The following is a 15,915-nucleotide window of genomic DNA, read 5'->3' as shown; positions in this document are numbered from 1 at the left end:
TGTTTCTAGTTTCTTGGGATATATTCCTAGAAGTGGGATCACTGGGTCAAATGGGAGTTCCATTTTTAGTTTTTTGAGGAAACTCCATACTGTTCTCCATAGTGGCTGCACCAGTCTGCATTCCCACTAGCAGTGCACTAGGGTCCTCGAAAGCACTTGTCATTTGTTATTTGTTGAGGACAACCATTCTGACAGGTGTGAGATGGTACCTCATTGTAATTTTTATTTTCATCTCTCGGATGATTATTGACTTTGAGCATGTTTTCATATGTCTCTTGGCCTTCCTTATGTCTTCTTTTGAAAAGTATCTATTGAGGTCCTTTGCCCATTTTTTTTTTTTAATTGGGTTGTTTGTCTTCCTTTTGTTAAATTGTATGAGTCACCTGTAAATGTTGGAGATTAAATGCTTATGGGTGATAACATTGGCAATTATGTTCTTCCATGCAGTGGGCTTTCTTGTTTTTTTGTTGATGATTTCTTTTGCTGTGCAGAAGCTTTTTATTTTGGTGTAGTCCCATTTATTTATTTTGTCTTTAGTTTCCATTGCCCTAGATTAGAAGCTGTACCAGTGAAGATATTGCTTTGGCATATATCTGAGATTTTGCTGCATGTGGATTCCTCTAATATGTTTGCAGTTTCCTGTCTTATTTTTAAGCCTTTTATCCATTTTGAGTTTATTTTTGTGTATGGTGTAAGTTGGTGGTCTAGTTTCATTTTTTTGCTCGTATCTGTCCAAATTTCCCAACACCATTTATTGAAGAGACTGTCTTGACTCCATTGTATGTTCTTGCTCAAATATTAATTGAGCATAGTAGTTTGAGTTGATTTCTGGGTTCTCTCTTATATTCCATTGGTCTATATGTCTGTTCTCGTGCCAGTACCAGGCAGTTTTGAGATAATGGCTTTGTAATACAGCTTGATATCTGGTATTGAGATCCCTCCTACTTTGTTCTTCTTTCTCAAGATTTTGGAAGCTATTCAGGGTCTTTTTTTTATTCCAAATGAGTTTTTGGAGAGTTCTTTCTACATCTGTAAAATATGCCATTGGTATTTTAATGGAGAGTGCATTGAATCTATAGATTGCTTTGGATATTTTTAATGATGTTGATTCATGAACACGGTATTTTCTTCTGTTTATGTCTTCCTCTATCTCTTTTTTCAGTGTCCTGTAACTTTCAAGTACCTCCTTAGGTAAGTTTATTCCTAGGTATCTTATTTATTTATTTATTTATTTATTTATTTATTTATTTATTTTGGTGTGATGGTAAATAGGATTTTTTAAATATCTCTTTTTGTAAGTTCACTATAGGTGTATAAAAATGCCATAGATTTCTTAGAGTTAATTTTGTATTCTGCTACATTGCTGAATTCATTTAAGTCTAATAATTTAAAAAATATATATATTTTATTGATTTTTCACAGAGAGGAAGAGAGAGGGATAGAGAGTTAGAAACATCAATGAGAGAGAAACATCGATCAGCTGCCTCTTGCACATGCCCCACTGGGGATGTTTTCGCAACAAGGTACATGCCCTTGATTGAAATCGAACCTGGGACCTTTCAGTCCGCAGGCTGATGCTCTATCTACTGAGCCAAACCAGTTTTGGCCAAATCTAATACTTTTTTGATGGAGTCTTTAGGGTTTTCTATGTAGAGTATCATGTCATCTGTGAATAATGACAATTTTATATCTTCTTTTCCAATTTGGGTACCTTTTATATCTTCTTCTTGTCTAATTGCTATGGCTAGCACTACCAATACTATGTCTAACAGGAGTAATGAAAGTGGGCAATCCCGGTCTTGTTCCTGTTTTTAGATGAAATGGTTTTAGTTTTTTGCCCATTGAGTATGATGTTGACTATAGTTTTGTCATATACAGCTTTTATAATGTTGATGTCATTTGGGTTGGTTTTGATCTGAGAGTTTTAAAAATAAAATTCATTAATTTCATATTATTATAATTTTACAAAAAAATTAGATTCCTAGGGTTATATTTATCCATATGTAGGGTACCATTCAATATATAAAAATGTTTATATTAACTGAAATTAAAATGGAAAATAAAGAAATAAGAATATTAAAATGTTAACATCAATATTTAAATTTATCTAAGTCAAGGAAATTATTTAAGAACTAATGAACAAATGATAGTAGCATTTTAAAAGTAGCAATTGGATTTACAAAGAAAAGAGGTCATCATGGTCAATTGGGTTTCTCTTTACTTTGAGAAAGGTCTATTTGCTTACTTAGTGTCCTTATATTTTTCTATCATTTTCCTTATAGATGAAATTAATTAGATAAGTATGAGAGCATTTGTTATAATTTTCTTTGAGTTTAAGCTTATCATTTAGCTTACTAAATCATCTGCATCTTTAATTAGAAGCAAATATAGAAACATGGTATATACCAACTTGCACTTTTGACATTTGCTACTTGAAACAAAGTCATTTATTTTCATGTGAAGGGTTTTGTTGGATTTTTGCCAATAATTAATGGGTATTTTATTTCTAAGTCAAAGTTTCCTACCTGGTGGAGTAACATTAATACCCATCCCTTCTTATTCACAGACTGATGAGAAATTATTTAATGGATTTTTACCAGTGGTTAGCCAAACTGAGAAAATTATATCTAATCTCTTATTCCCTGTTGTTTTAGGTGTTTTGTATAACAGGAAAACTCTGCTAATAAGATAAACAACATGTTTAAGTATTCATGATTTTTGCTCCCTATTTCATACCAAGTTACTAAACTATTTTTAAAAAGATGGCTCTAGTCTTTTTACCCCTCTCCCTCCCTTTCCTGTCCTGCCCTGTCCTTTTCTTTCCTCTCCTTTCCTTTTCTTTTCTCAAAAATTTAGGGCATATTAGCATTTTGGTGAATGAGCACTTTTGTCAGTCAGAGTTAAGGAGACTAGTTGTAGAGCCAAATATTAATCTTAATACAATGTCTGTATCTATATTCAGAAGTACTTGTAACTGTACTGTCCACATGTCTAGATGTTTCTTCTTACTTGTTAAGTTATTGTAACATGTAGATAGTTCAGTAAAGCCATAGATTCTAAAAAGCATGTTCGAAGTTTTATCAAGTATATAATTGATCAACTGATGAACTCCAGTTTGTTCTACCCTTTATATTTGCCATGTAGCTATTAATATCCTAAATACGTTCTTAGGACTCTCATTTTAAAAGCCAGTTTCCTTTTTTCCCAAGACATTTGAGAAATAGAGTTGAAATAAGAAATATAGAGCCTCAAGTGCTGTTTAGATCACATTTATCCAGTACATAGTTGAAGAGTTGACAACTCTAATTCTCTTTAGCTCATATTTTTTCAAAACATCTTCCTGGTCCAGTTTTATTCATTATTACACACAGTGCAGACTGTTAGTAACAATCAATTAAGACTCCCTTGGATTTTTATGGACAACATCCTAATCAAGAATGGCCAAAATAAAGCTGGCCAATGAGCTCTGCCAAATAGACCATTAGCCACTGATAATTTGTTTCATTTAAAAACCTCTACTTACAATAAATGACTGGTTCCAGCAAGACACAGTAATAACATGTTATTTAGGTGCTTTGGTACCTGTGCTCATGCAGACTAATTCCCCTACTTTGCCTGTTTCTGTTCTTACAGATATTGACTAAATTTCAAGGTTAAATAACAAGAAACCGTGTAATAAACAATAACCTCATTACTCAAAGTCGGAAATCTTTGGTAGCAAGTACACATTAAGAGAATGATTCATAAGGGAAAACTACTAAAAGCCACAAATAGTCATTTTATTATTTACTATAAAGGAATACAATCACACAAAAAAATGTCTCCTGTCAGATACAGCCTGAAGAAAGCCTCTCTCACATAAACTAAATACAAGCATAGAATAAAATGCAATAAATTATGTTGCCAAATATAAGGCAGAACCTTGAGAGCTAAAACCATGCATGCATGAGTTACATTGGATCCTGAGACTACCAAGATTTTAAAAAATATATATATTTTTTTATTTTTTTACAGAGATGAAAGGAGAGGGATAGAGAGCTAGAAACATCATCGATAAGAGAGAAACATCCAGCTGCCTCCTGCACACCCCTATCGAGATGTGCCCACAACCAAAGGACATGCCCTTGACTGGAATTGAACCTGGGACCCTTCAGTCTGCAGACCAATGCTCTATCCACTGAGGCAAACCGGTTTTGGCTACCAAAATTTTTAATTAAAAAACAATGTGACTGTAAAGCAGCATGCCAATCTCTCTCATTAGACTGTGAAGTGGTAGAGGGCAGGACTCCACAACAGGTTTTACAGCATTCATTGTTTAAAGCTGGCATGATATGCAACTACATTCTGAGAGCAGAACCGACCATGTTTCCTACATGCTTTGTACGATTTGGGAAGAACCAGAGACATAGGTCCATGTTGCGCTCCTTGGAGCTCGTTTTCTGTGATCTTTAACTTGTTTTCCAAAATAGTTTTTGAGAAAATTTGGATTTTACTTACCTTAAGATTACAGATATTTCAACAATTACAATTGACATAATTACAAATAAACATTCCGAATTAAATCTTACATTTTATTTGTAAATATTAAGTTGGCCATTCTGTTCCAAGTGAAACAATTCTACTGTTTTGTTTAGAAGAATATAAATAATACCTTTAAACAATCAACTGCCATTGCTGAGAGCTTCAATTTGTACACTCTTTTATGGTCAAATACCTATTAACATTTCACCTTCAATGCCTCATGTTTGCTTCAACCTCAAAAATCTTAATTCCGTTATTTTCTCAACAAATAAAATGTCCTATATATACATCTATCACTAGAAATGTTATTCTTTTAGACATTCAAGGCCCAAATCTTAAGCTTTCTTTTACCTTCCCCAACCCCTTAGTCAAGCACTTGACAAATTCTCCCTCTGCTTTGCATTTTCTTTATTTACTCATACTTAAAAACAGATCAAATACTATCTACCATGGAACATTTTTTTCATATTCACAATTTACGTGGCCTTATTTTCTAATTGTAATTTTTGAGTCTTAAAAACTGTGCTAAAGAAAATGGCTAGAAGTCATTTTAATTTTTTTGTAAAAAGAGAAATGAAAAAATATTAGATAATAAAGGGGGGAAATTAAATAATAAAAAAACTGGAGTTTGTATTGATATTTAAGTTAGAGAATAAAATATAACCTACATTGTAAATATATGTTTTTAAAATTAACTTTAAACATTCGTGTGTTTTTTTTTTAAATTTAAGATGTGGAAAGAATTGTCAATAACATTTGCATCTCTTCTATTTTTAAGGACTTGTGCTTTCCAGAATAAGCTGCAGTTTCATGATATTACTACATTTCCATGATTTTAAAGAATTAGCATTGTTGCCGAAACGGGTGTGGCTCAGTGGATAGAGCATCAGCCTGTGGACTGAAAGGTTCCAGGTTCGATTCCAGTCAAGGGCATGGCACATCCCCAGTAGGGGGTGTGCAGGAGGTTCCTTTCTGTAAAAAAATCAATAAAATATATTTTTTAAAAAGAATTAGCATTGTTATTAGTGGTACTTGACTTAATTTCCCCAAACAATCTTTCTTGAGGAAATTTTGATTTTTTCTCCCTTTTTCAAATCAATTTTTTAAATTATAGTTTGTATAATTACAAATGAATATTTTTAGAATTTGGAATTATTTTAAAAATAGGCTTTCAAATTTCTTAGTAACAACTCCCCAAAGTCTGAACTAACTTTTATAATTTTATGACCAAAGGGCATTTATATGACTCCTTCCTCCTGAAAATAATAAAGTAATTTTAGGTCATTTAAAGAGTTAGTTAAAAAAAACCTGAACTTACTAAAATTGAAGTACTAAAACTGAAGTACTAAAATTGGAACACCTTAAGTCTAAAGTTTGTAAATAGTTATTAAAAACTTTCATTTATCAACTATAATACATGAGCTCTTATTTGGAAACTGAAGTAGTTTAGGATATTATTAAAATTCTTTAAAATGTTTTGTCATGTCATGGGCCATCCAGAGCCATCAGACTTGTATACTAATTATTTTTTCTTGGTTACATGCTGTTTTAATTACATTTATTATTTCTGTCATTCTGCAAAATCTTATGCATGGAAGTGCTGGTGGCCTGGTGCATAACCATTGCTTTTTCCTGCTGTGCTAATGGCTTAAGTCCAAGCTGAGGTGCAAATAAAATGAGTTTAGAAGGCTGAATTTTGGCTCCAAGTTAATTTACTTCACAAATCTCATACCTATTTTTTTTCTTTGGTCATAAGTTAGCTCAGTTACAAACCTATGTTCATAACTCAAAAGTTAGACTGAAATTTGTAAACTTTATCCTTAGTGATTATCAATGATGTCAATAAACAAAAAGAAATAAAGGAGTAAAAAATTTAGTAATGTTAAAGAAAAATTGTCAGAAATAATTTTGCAAACTTGTCATATGAGAAATTTTCAGTTATATATGGTTAAAAATATTCATCCTAACACTTCTTTACTTTTTTAAATTTTAGAATGTTCTGTCTTTGCTACGCATCATGATTCCTTCTTTTGCTTTCTATTTTCTAAATGGGATGGCAACATAACCTAAAAATTTTCCCAAATCATAATGATTCGTAATCATAACCTGTCTCACTGATATAAAATATCTCAATAAAAATTAATAAATGTAACCACAACCAAATATTTTCAATGAATATAAAATATATTTTAAAAGTGTTCATCCATATATTTTGCATCACTTATAAAGTGTGTAGTAATTCATAGTATATATCTATATGTATCAAATTTAAAATGTCAGCTTTTAGGAATCCAACAATAATAGGCATATACAAAAGATGCTCCATTCCTATGTCAAATAATTAAAAACAAAGTCAGAAATACCTTTTATTTTGCCTCTAAAGCATATTTTATTCAATACATAATATCTGAAGGCTTTCTAATATTTGTTTCATTTGCTTTGCAAACAGAGTCTTCAGTGCACATTGTTTATTTTAATAAAAGAAATATGTAAATTATGGCCTCTGCTCTCTAGAAATTAACTTTCAAAGTTGCAAGAAATAAGCAGACACATATTAATCATATAAGATTCTCGATTTTATATTATAGTTATTTTTATTTTTTGTTTGTTGGTATTTATAGTGAACACAAACTTCATGTATAAAAATAAGGCATTAAAACAAAATTAGAGACATTTTTCAGAAAAATAAAACAGATTCTAAGAAATTATTTTAAATCAAGTTCAGTAATGTTAGTCGGCCTAATGAAACGGACAATGACATTAAAAAAGAAAAGACAGATAAAAAATAAATATACCAAAATAAGTGTCTAAAGAAGACTTCAGAGTTCTATTATTGGAATTACATGTATTAGTAGTATATGTCCACTCTTTCTAAATCTCCATGTCATCACTCCTGTCTTGGTAAAGTTGTCCATTGCATCCACTTTCTGGGCTTCCTGTTATATGATAAGAAAGACCATAGCATTCCGAACAGGCAGTCAACCACAGGCTTGAGTCAACTTATGCCTTAGAGAAAAAACTGAACTACTTCCTCTAAGTATGTTTAATCAAATATAAAAGTATCATTGTCTCCATGCTTATTTAATAAAAGTTGAACTCCTTGCCTGGGCAGTGTGGCTCATGGGTTGAGTGTAAATCTATGAACCAGGAGGTCGCAAGTAGGTTCCCAATCAGGGCACATGCTCAGGTTGCTAGCTCAATCCCCAGTAAAAGGTGTGCAGGAAGCAGCCAATCAATGTTTCTCACTCATCATTGTGTTTTCTATCTCTCTCTCCTCCCTCTCCCTTCTTCTCTGAGATCAATAATATATATATATATATATATATATATATATATATATATATATATATATATATAATTTTTTTTTAAGTTGAACTTCTTAAGAAAACAAATGAAAATTAGTAAAAAAGAACATCATACTTAAATTCTACAGAATTTGGCTTTACACTATGTATACATACCTATATATAATTGTGTTTCCATTTCATTATCTTTAATTACTATCATTTATTGCTTAACTTAACCTTGGTTTTCTCCCAGGCTACGGTGGATTTAACTCATCCTAATTTTCATTAAGTGAGCCTCTACTAGTATAATGAATCCAGTATGCTTCAGTGTATCCAGTGAACTTGGTCTTAAAAGTATTTGCTACAGGCTTCAAGTCAACCTTTGATCTTGATTTGAAAAAGAAGACCATTAAATGTTTACAATCTCTTTGGTGAAGATCACATTTGTCCTTAGAATTACTTTGCTTTTCTCTACCTTCTCCTTTTCCAGTACATTGCAAAAGAATAAAGAAACAAAAGCCATGTGGTAGCGTGGCAGCATTATTGTTAAAAAAATCGGATGCTTCCTTCCTACCAATGAATGTTTCCTATGAATTGATCTTGGGAGTTGAGTTTTCTGTTTTAGGAGCAGTTTGTCAGATCTCTCTCTCTCTTTTCTTTCTTTCTCTATTATAGAGAACTAGAGGCCTGGTGCATGAAATTGGTAAACTCGGGGGTTGGGGGGGAGGGCTCCTGGCCTGCACCCTCTGGCAGTCTGGGAGCCCTCAGGGGACATTCTTAGTGCTCCTGCAGAAGTGGGAGAGGCTCCTGCAACCACCAATGTGCTCACTAGCCATGAGCCCAGCTTCTGGCTGAGCAGAGCTCCCCCTGTGGGAGCACACTGACCACCAGGGGGCAGCTCCTGTGTTGAGCATCTGTCCCCCCCCCCCCCAGGGGGAGGCAGGGAGTTGATGCATGTCCTAGTGACCATTCATTCCTCCATTTGGTCAATTTGCATAATAGCCTTTTATTATATAGGATAGCTACCTAATGGTTTTCTCCACCTAAAGTCTGTCCCTCTGTAAGTCACATACATTTCTAGTCTGGCATATGAATAAAATTCTTTTCTAATATAAAAATATAAAGTTATGGAAATTCACTTTAAACTATAACTTTTAAAAATCCATATCCACTAGGTATTAAACATTTTTACAATAGAAATAGAAAATGTTTTTTCCTTATATTCTCAAATAGATATTTTTAATCACTCTATAGAAAATTGATCCTTAAATGCAATTAGTCACACACACACACAAATCTGCTTTTAAAAGCCTTTATACACTCATTTTTCTACTTGAATTCCTCATAATAAATTACCATGCTTTATTACAACACTTTTACTTCCCATGTACTTTCAAGTCTATTATCTAATTTTATGTAAAGCAGTTCTGATAGGTAGGTATAGAAAGGTCATTAATCCCCATTTTATAACCAAAAAAAGAAAAAGAGTATAGAGAAGTTAAATGACTCGCCCAAGGCCATGTATATCTTTGCTGTAATTCTTTGCAAGAATGACTTTGGAAGAACTGGGCACCAGTTTAGACAATGTTTAATCTAATCCCCAGCAGTTGAGACTGATGGAAAACTAAAAATAAGCTAAAACTAAATATTTTACAGAAAATTAACCCTGCAAGTTCATAATTTAATTAAAATGACTAGAGAAGTGCCTCTGTAAGCATTGTCTCTCATTTACAAACAAATGATTTAAGGGCAAACAACAACAATCTGTGGTTACAGCAGATACTGAAACAGCACAAAAAAATGACTAATAACACAAAATAGTAATTGAACATCTTGGTCACATAAAACTGCATAGTCTTCTGCATATATATCATTAAAGTTATGTGATGCTTTTTTAGTATTTAATCTTAACGAAATTGAGTTTGTTTTCAACTAATAGTAAATCAAACATTTATGTTAATTTAGAGATAGCATGCTAATAACCCTTTACTATTTCATCTGTATTTCACTGTATAGACAGAAAATAAAATAGCACCCGTCTCTCTTTTTATACAGCATATTACCTGTATGCTTTATAAAAATAATAATAATAATTTTATTGCAGCTAAGAAATTAGTTGTCAACTTTTTGAGTGTATCAAGATACTGGTAAGAAATAGATCCAGAGCTGGAGGGAGTTCACAAGGAGATGACTTACCCAGGGCTGGTGTCACAGAATGAAGGTTCAATAAAGATGAGAAAAAGAATCGGTAGTTTACCTTGAGTGAGCATGAAACGAATCAAATTTGGAAAAGATCCCATTTATAAGGGATCTGTGTTCAAGTCATCTGGCGAATCTTAAGAGATGAGTTTGGAAAGAGTTATAAGCAGGATGAGTGTGAGAGTCAGATTTCACGTTTAAAAATCACTCTGACATCTTTGTTTTCAATGACGGCACAAGTGTAAGTGAGGAGACCAGCTAGGCCTCTGGTATTAGTATACATGAGAGATGATGCTATTTTAAACTAGGAGAGGGGGTTAATCAAGAAGAATTGAAATCATTCTGTGTGTGTGTGTGTGTGTGTGTGTGTGTGTGTGTGTGTGTGTGAGATTTGGTGGTGGTTGCTTGCTTCAGGATGAAGCTGAAGGTCTCTTTTCCAGCCACTGGCTGCCAGAAACTCATTGAAGTGAATGATGAACACAAACTTCATAGTACCTTTTATGAGAAGTATATGGCCGCAGAAGTTGCTGCTGATGCTCTGGGTGAAGAACAGAAGGGTTGTGTGTTTCCAGTCAGTAGTGGGAATGACAAACTAGGGTTCCCCATGAATCGCAATGTCTTAACCTATGGCCATGTCACTCGCTGCTGAGTAAGGGGCACTCCTGTTATATCCAAGAAGCACTGATGGGAAAAAGTGCAGATCTCTTCGGTGTTGCATTGTGGAAATGTTCTCAAGTTGGTCATTGTAAAATGAGGAGGAAAATATATTCCTGGCCTCACTGATATTACTGTGCCTTGTGGTCTGGGACCCAAAAGATCTAGCAGAATCCACAAACTTTTCCATCTCTCTAGACTGAGAATATATTGTCTGTTAATATGTTGTGAGAAAGCCCCTACACAAAGAGGGTAATAAATTTAGGACCTGAGATTCATCATCCTATAATTCCATGTGTCCTGCAGCACAAATGTTGGCATATTGCTCTGAAGAAGCAACTTTACTACAAAAAATAAGGAAGAGGCCACAGAATATGCTAAATTTTTGGCAAAGAGAATAAAGGAGGGCAAAGGAAAAAAACAGAAATAGACTGCCAAGAGATGTATATAGGCTGTCCTCTCAGAGCTTCTACCTCTAAATCAGAGTCCAGTAAAAAATGAGATTTTCTAAAAATAACAAATAAATAAGAACAAAAAGGATTGAAAGAAATTTATTTTTAATCTATATTGTACTTTTTTGACAAAACTGGCCTCATGAAAAAAATTAAAATTTTCTTCCTGGAATACATGCAAAAACAAAACAAAAAAATATTATAAAAACATCCCTCAAAATAAAAAAAAATAAAAAATTAATTCAATGAAATTAGGGAAATGTGATATATACTTACTACAAATTTTGAAGTACTTACTGAAGATAGTATGAATATGAAATGATATATTTTTAAAATCATGGGTGGTTTACTCCAAATTTTCATATATAAATAACTTTTCACTTCTATGTTGCTTTTTCTAATTTTTATGTGGGATGGAGGCGAAAACTGATGTTAGAGCTGTGGATGAAAAGGGGCCACATGCTAACCTGACTAATCAGGGTAGGCTTGCTGGCTGCTTTGGAAACACAAAGATCTTAAGTAACCACAAACGATGGTCTGAAATTAAAACCTTTTAATTAAAAAACAGTTTGTAATGGGTAGTCATGACGTAGGCCAGTATCTTCCCTGACAGAGATCAACTTCGATGTTTACTGAGCCTATTGTCTTTTTGCATCTAAGATAACACACCTGTGGAATGTCAGGATAACTTAAACTTTTTTTTTTTTCCCCAGATTTTCTGAGGCACAATAAATAGTGCCAGGGTGCAGGCCACAAAATTCCTCATGGTTATTGTTATTTGTTAATTGTTGGCTGTTAACTATCTTATGCCCACTTATGTAAAAGAAGCATTTTACTTTTTATATAATCCCAGAGTTTTTTTTTTTTTGTTTTGTTTTGTTTTGTTTTTTTCACTTTGCTTTCTCCCACTCCCTAATCTATCATCAATGGTTTTCATGTAACTCACTTACCTCTCCTCCTTTGATGGTAATTTATAAAAATAGGCAAAAGACCACCATTCTCTGGAGCATTAGCCCATATGTTGAGATTCTGCTTACTGGCAATTATCGACAGTTTGGCTCAAATAAACTCACAAAAATTCTGTACAGGTTTGAATGTTTTCTTATATTAACAGAGCAATCTATTTACAGATGCATTAGGGATCCTTTGAAAAAAATACTATTAGTCACCAAGATTTGTCACTTCATCCAAAGCAGAAAGTCTAAAGTTGTAAGACCTTTGTGTTGCTTCTTTCTATTATGGAGAATTCTCTGTCTGCAAGTTGCCAAGCATCTCTCCTAAATGTGAGGACTTTCTCCCAAGTAGGGACAACTTTCTTCTCACCTCTTTTCCCTCCCCTCAATGCATCAAGACTACATAGAGGCCTTACAATGTAAGCGACAAGCTACAGCTCATCATATGAGTGGAGTTGTGATAAGATTGAACAGAAATGGTGCCCAGTAAAGTTGGCTTTTTGCATGACAACTAAACATAGGGAAGAACTCTATAGAAATGAAAATCTCTCCTTGAGATTGTCTTTCTGACTAATAAATAGACCACAGAGCTGATAAATGCAAATGTATATCAATCAAACTTTCAGATTAATAACTGAAACAATAATTGACATTTCCTTGGCAGTGTTTGAAGTACCTTATTGGTTTTGCTCCTTAAGACAATACTATGAGGAAATCAGTATTATGATTCTTATTTAATAGAAGTGAAAACTGATGCAGAGAACAATTCAGGAAACATATATAGCCACATAGATAGTTAATGGTAGAATAAGACATGGAATCCAGTGGTCTAGCCTGAGCCTATTCTCCACTAAGTCAGAAAATGTCTTACTGGGGAAGTTCAAAGGGCACCCCAGCAAAAGTAAGAAAACAAAATGTGTGTGTGTGTGGGGGGGTAGAGTGCATGATAGACTATGGTAGATTTCAAACTGTTTTTGGTAGTGGAATGAGAAAGAAATAAATGAAAACATGAACTCAATGAAAGAAAAATCTCTTTATTAGTCAGGGTTCTCCAGACAAACAGAACCAGGAAATTAATTATAGGAACTGACTTACATGATTATGGAGGCAAATTCCCACAGTCTGTCTTCTGTAAGCAAGATAACCAAGGAAGCTTGTAGTTTAATTTGATCCAAGGCTGAAGGCTTGAGAACCATGGGTCGGCTGATATAAATCTCTGAAAGCCTGAAACCAACTAATCCTGATGTTCTGAAGTCAGAATAAGGGCAAAAGATGACATGGGGGTGAGGGGGGGGGGGGGGGGGAGAGAGAGAGAGAGAGAGAGAGAGAGAGAGAGAGAGAGAGAGAGAGAGAGAAAAGGAGAGCAAGAGAGTGAGAGCAAGAGAGAATGTTTGCCCTTCCCCAGCCTTTTTGTTCTATTTAGGCTTGCAACAGATTAGACGGTGCCCACCACATCAGTAAGGACAGATCTCTTTACTGGGCCTACTTTAAGACAGAAATAATGTTTTACCAGCTTTCTGGGTGTCCATTTGCTCAATAAACTTGACATATAAAATTATCTATCACAAAACCAATCCAAAGATAAAAACACAAAGATTTTATTGAGAGCCAAAATTTAAGCTGAGATAATAAACAGGTTTGAGCACAAAGTTTAAAATATTAAAAGCCATACTTATCAAATCAGTGCTGAAGAGGCTTGTGAAAGGCTCTTGTAGAATATAGAGAAAAGATGAGAGCTTTGGAAGGATCAAACTGAGACATGATATTCCAATGATTTTTATTTTAGTGAGGTAATGGAACAGGTGATAAAGCATAGAAACAATATTCAGAGATACAATAGAAAAAGGGTTGGCTGAACTGCAGAAACATCTAAATATGTAGATCACAAGGACATCATACATGAGATAAACTAAATATTAATAACATTGTGTCTATTAAATTTACCTATGTTATATGAAATATACATATATATATATATATATATATATATATATATATATATAGACAGTTTTAAAATTTCAGGAAATAAGTACTTAACTAGGAAGAAAAATACAATTGTGAAAATAAATGTACATATTCAAGTTCTGCAGAGCCACTCTTTAAATAACTATCTCAGACACCAGGATGATTGAGCCTTTATCCAAGGGATACCTCATCAGAGAAATCCAAAGAATTTTGGGAAGGACATCACGTGGCATCTCATAAATCCGGGAAGAAGAAATATATTCTTCAAGTCTATAGCAAAAGATTTTTTGAGCCAACATTCTAGTTAGATTATCTTCTTATTTATGGGACATGCTATTCAGGCTAAATTCTAACATTCAATGTTTACTGGAGGTTCCCAAGGGAGATAAGAAGGTGCTTTCTATTTGTAACTAGAGCAGAGTGTGGCAGAACTGCTTTGTGTAGTAAGTTTGTATTGATAAATAGTACATACAAGAAAGAAAGTAAAGAAGTGTACTCACAAAACGTGGAGTTGCCGATTTCCATTCTATTAAAATCAGTAGCACCTAATAAAATTGCTTACTTTATAAAATGTTTACAAATGCTTACTACACAATGACTGACTCAAAGAAAATGCTCTAAGTCAATGTTAAGTAAATCAATGTGTATTTAAATCTGTGAAAAAATAGGAAAAGGCAACAATAAAAGGAATATATTTTCTGTTTCATCATCTTGGGCTGTGAATTTGATTCCATTGTTGACTTTCCTGATTTTTTTTTTCCATCCCAAACTCTTGAGGGCATTCTTTAAGTTTCTATGGTTGTTGCTCTTTATATATTATCTTTGGTACATATTTTTACAGCTTCCATCATTACAATTAGAGACACACACACACACACACACACACACACGCACGCTCCTTGTGATCTAAATAAGCATTGGGGATTTGCATTTGACTATTTTACTATTAAAATAATTTGTATATTTCCACAACTTACTTCATCTTTTTGCTTTCCTTATGCCCCACTCTGCCCATAATCAACTATCTACCACAAATATGCCATTAGAAACATATCTGTTTCAATGTTTTAAAGATTATTATATGTTTAAGAAAAAAATCTCAAACATTTTCTTATCCTTCTTTCCTAAAAGGAACCAAATAAAGTGATGATTTAACTGGATTTGTGTGTGTGTGTGTGTGTGTGTGTGTGTGTGTTTGTGAGTCTCTCCCCATCACCACTATTTTGCATTAACCAACCATGAGATCCCTTTGGTTAGAGAAACAACTTTATGGCTTTTAGTCTCTAGGCATTCCAATGGATCTCAAAAGGACAGACTAAGCCTCTAATTCACTGTTTATTTTCCTGAACATAAAGCTAATAGAGTCTATCCCAGGCACCAGGCCTTCATCTGCTGGCCCCATTTTCCTTTCCAATCTTCCCCATCTCAGTACTCCTTAGCAAGAAGTCTCCTCTTTGCCCCTTAAGTTCTTTCATTTACCACTTTAGAATTGCACTTACTTTAGACCTGTAATATAGTTACTTAGCAACAAAGTTGTCTACCCACAAATTCCAATAATTCTGCTAAGACAATAACTTATTCCCACTCCATCTTTATCTCTGAAATTTTAATCTGTCTTTATTGTTGAAGCTAAACATTCCATACTAGACATTCCATTTTGACTTTAGGAGACTTCTATGGGACAAAAGAAGCAACCTACTTAGCAATGAGCTTATCACATAAAAAGCATTTGATTAAGGCTAGCTTTTATTTTTCCTCAAAGAAGTGCTAAAAGGACTTTGTTGTAGGCTTGTTTCCCCCCACTGATTTGTTGCCTGGGGTCATGTCTTATATTTTACCACTATGGTTTCTTACTGAGCACATAACGGTAATAGAAGTTTATTT

The 15,915-nt window shown here is 33.6% G+C and overlaps 1 pseudogene; it reads left to right on the top strand.

Annotated features, from left to right (window-relative positions):
• The first annotated feature begins 10,422 nt into the window (after positions 1–10,422).
• LOC118705776 lies at positions 10,423–11,191 on the top strand (annotated as a pseudogene).
• Positions 11,192–15,915: the final 4,724 nt, after the last annotated feature.

The sequence above is a fragment of the Pipistrellus kuhlii genome, unplaced genomic scaffold (genome assembly GCF_014108245.1).
Source record: "Pipistrellus kuhlii isolate mPipKuh1 unplaced genomic scaffold, mPipKuh1.p scaffold_m20_p_5, whole genome shotgun sequence".
Classification (NCBI taxonomy): Eukaryota; Metazoa; Chordata; class Mammalia; order Chiroptera; family Vespertilionidae; genus Pipistrellus; species Pipistrellus kuhlii.
Note: the sequence above shows the minus strand (reverse complement) of the source record. Positions and strands in the feature narration are given on the sequence as shown.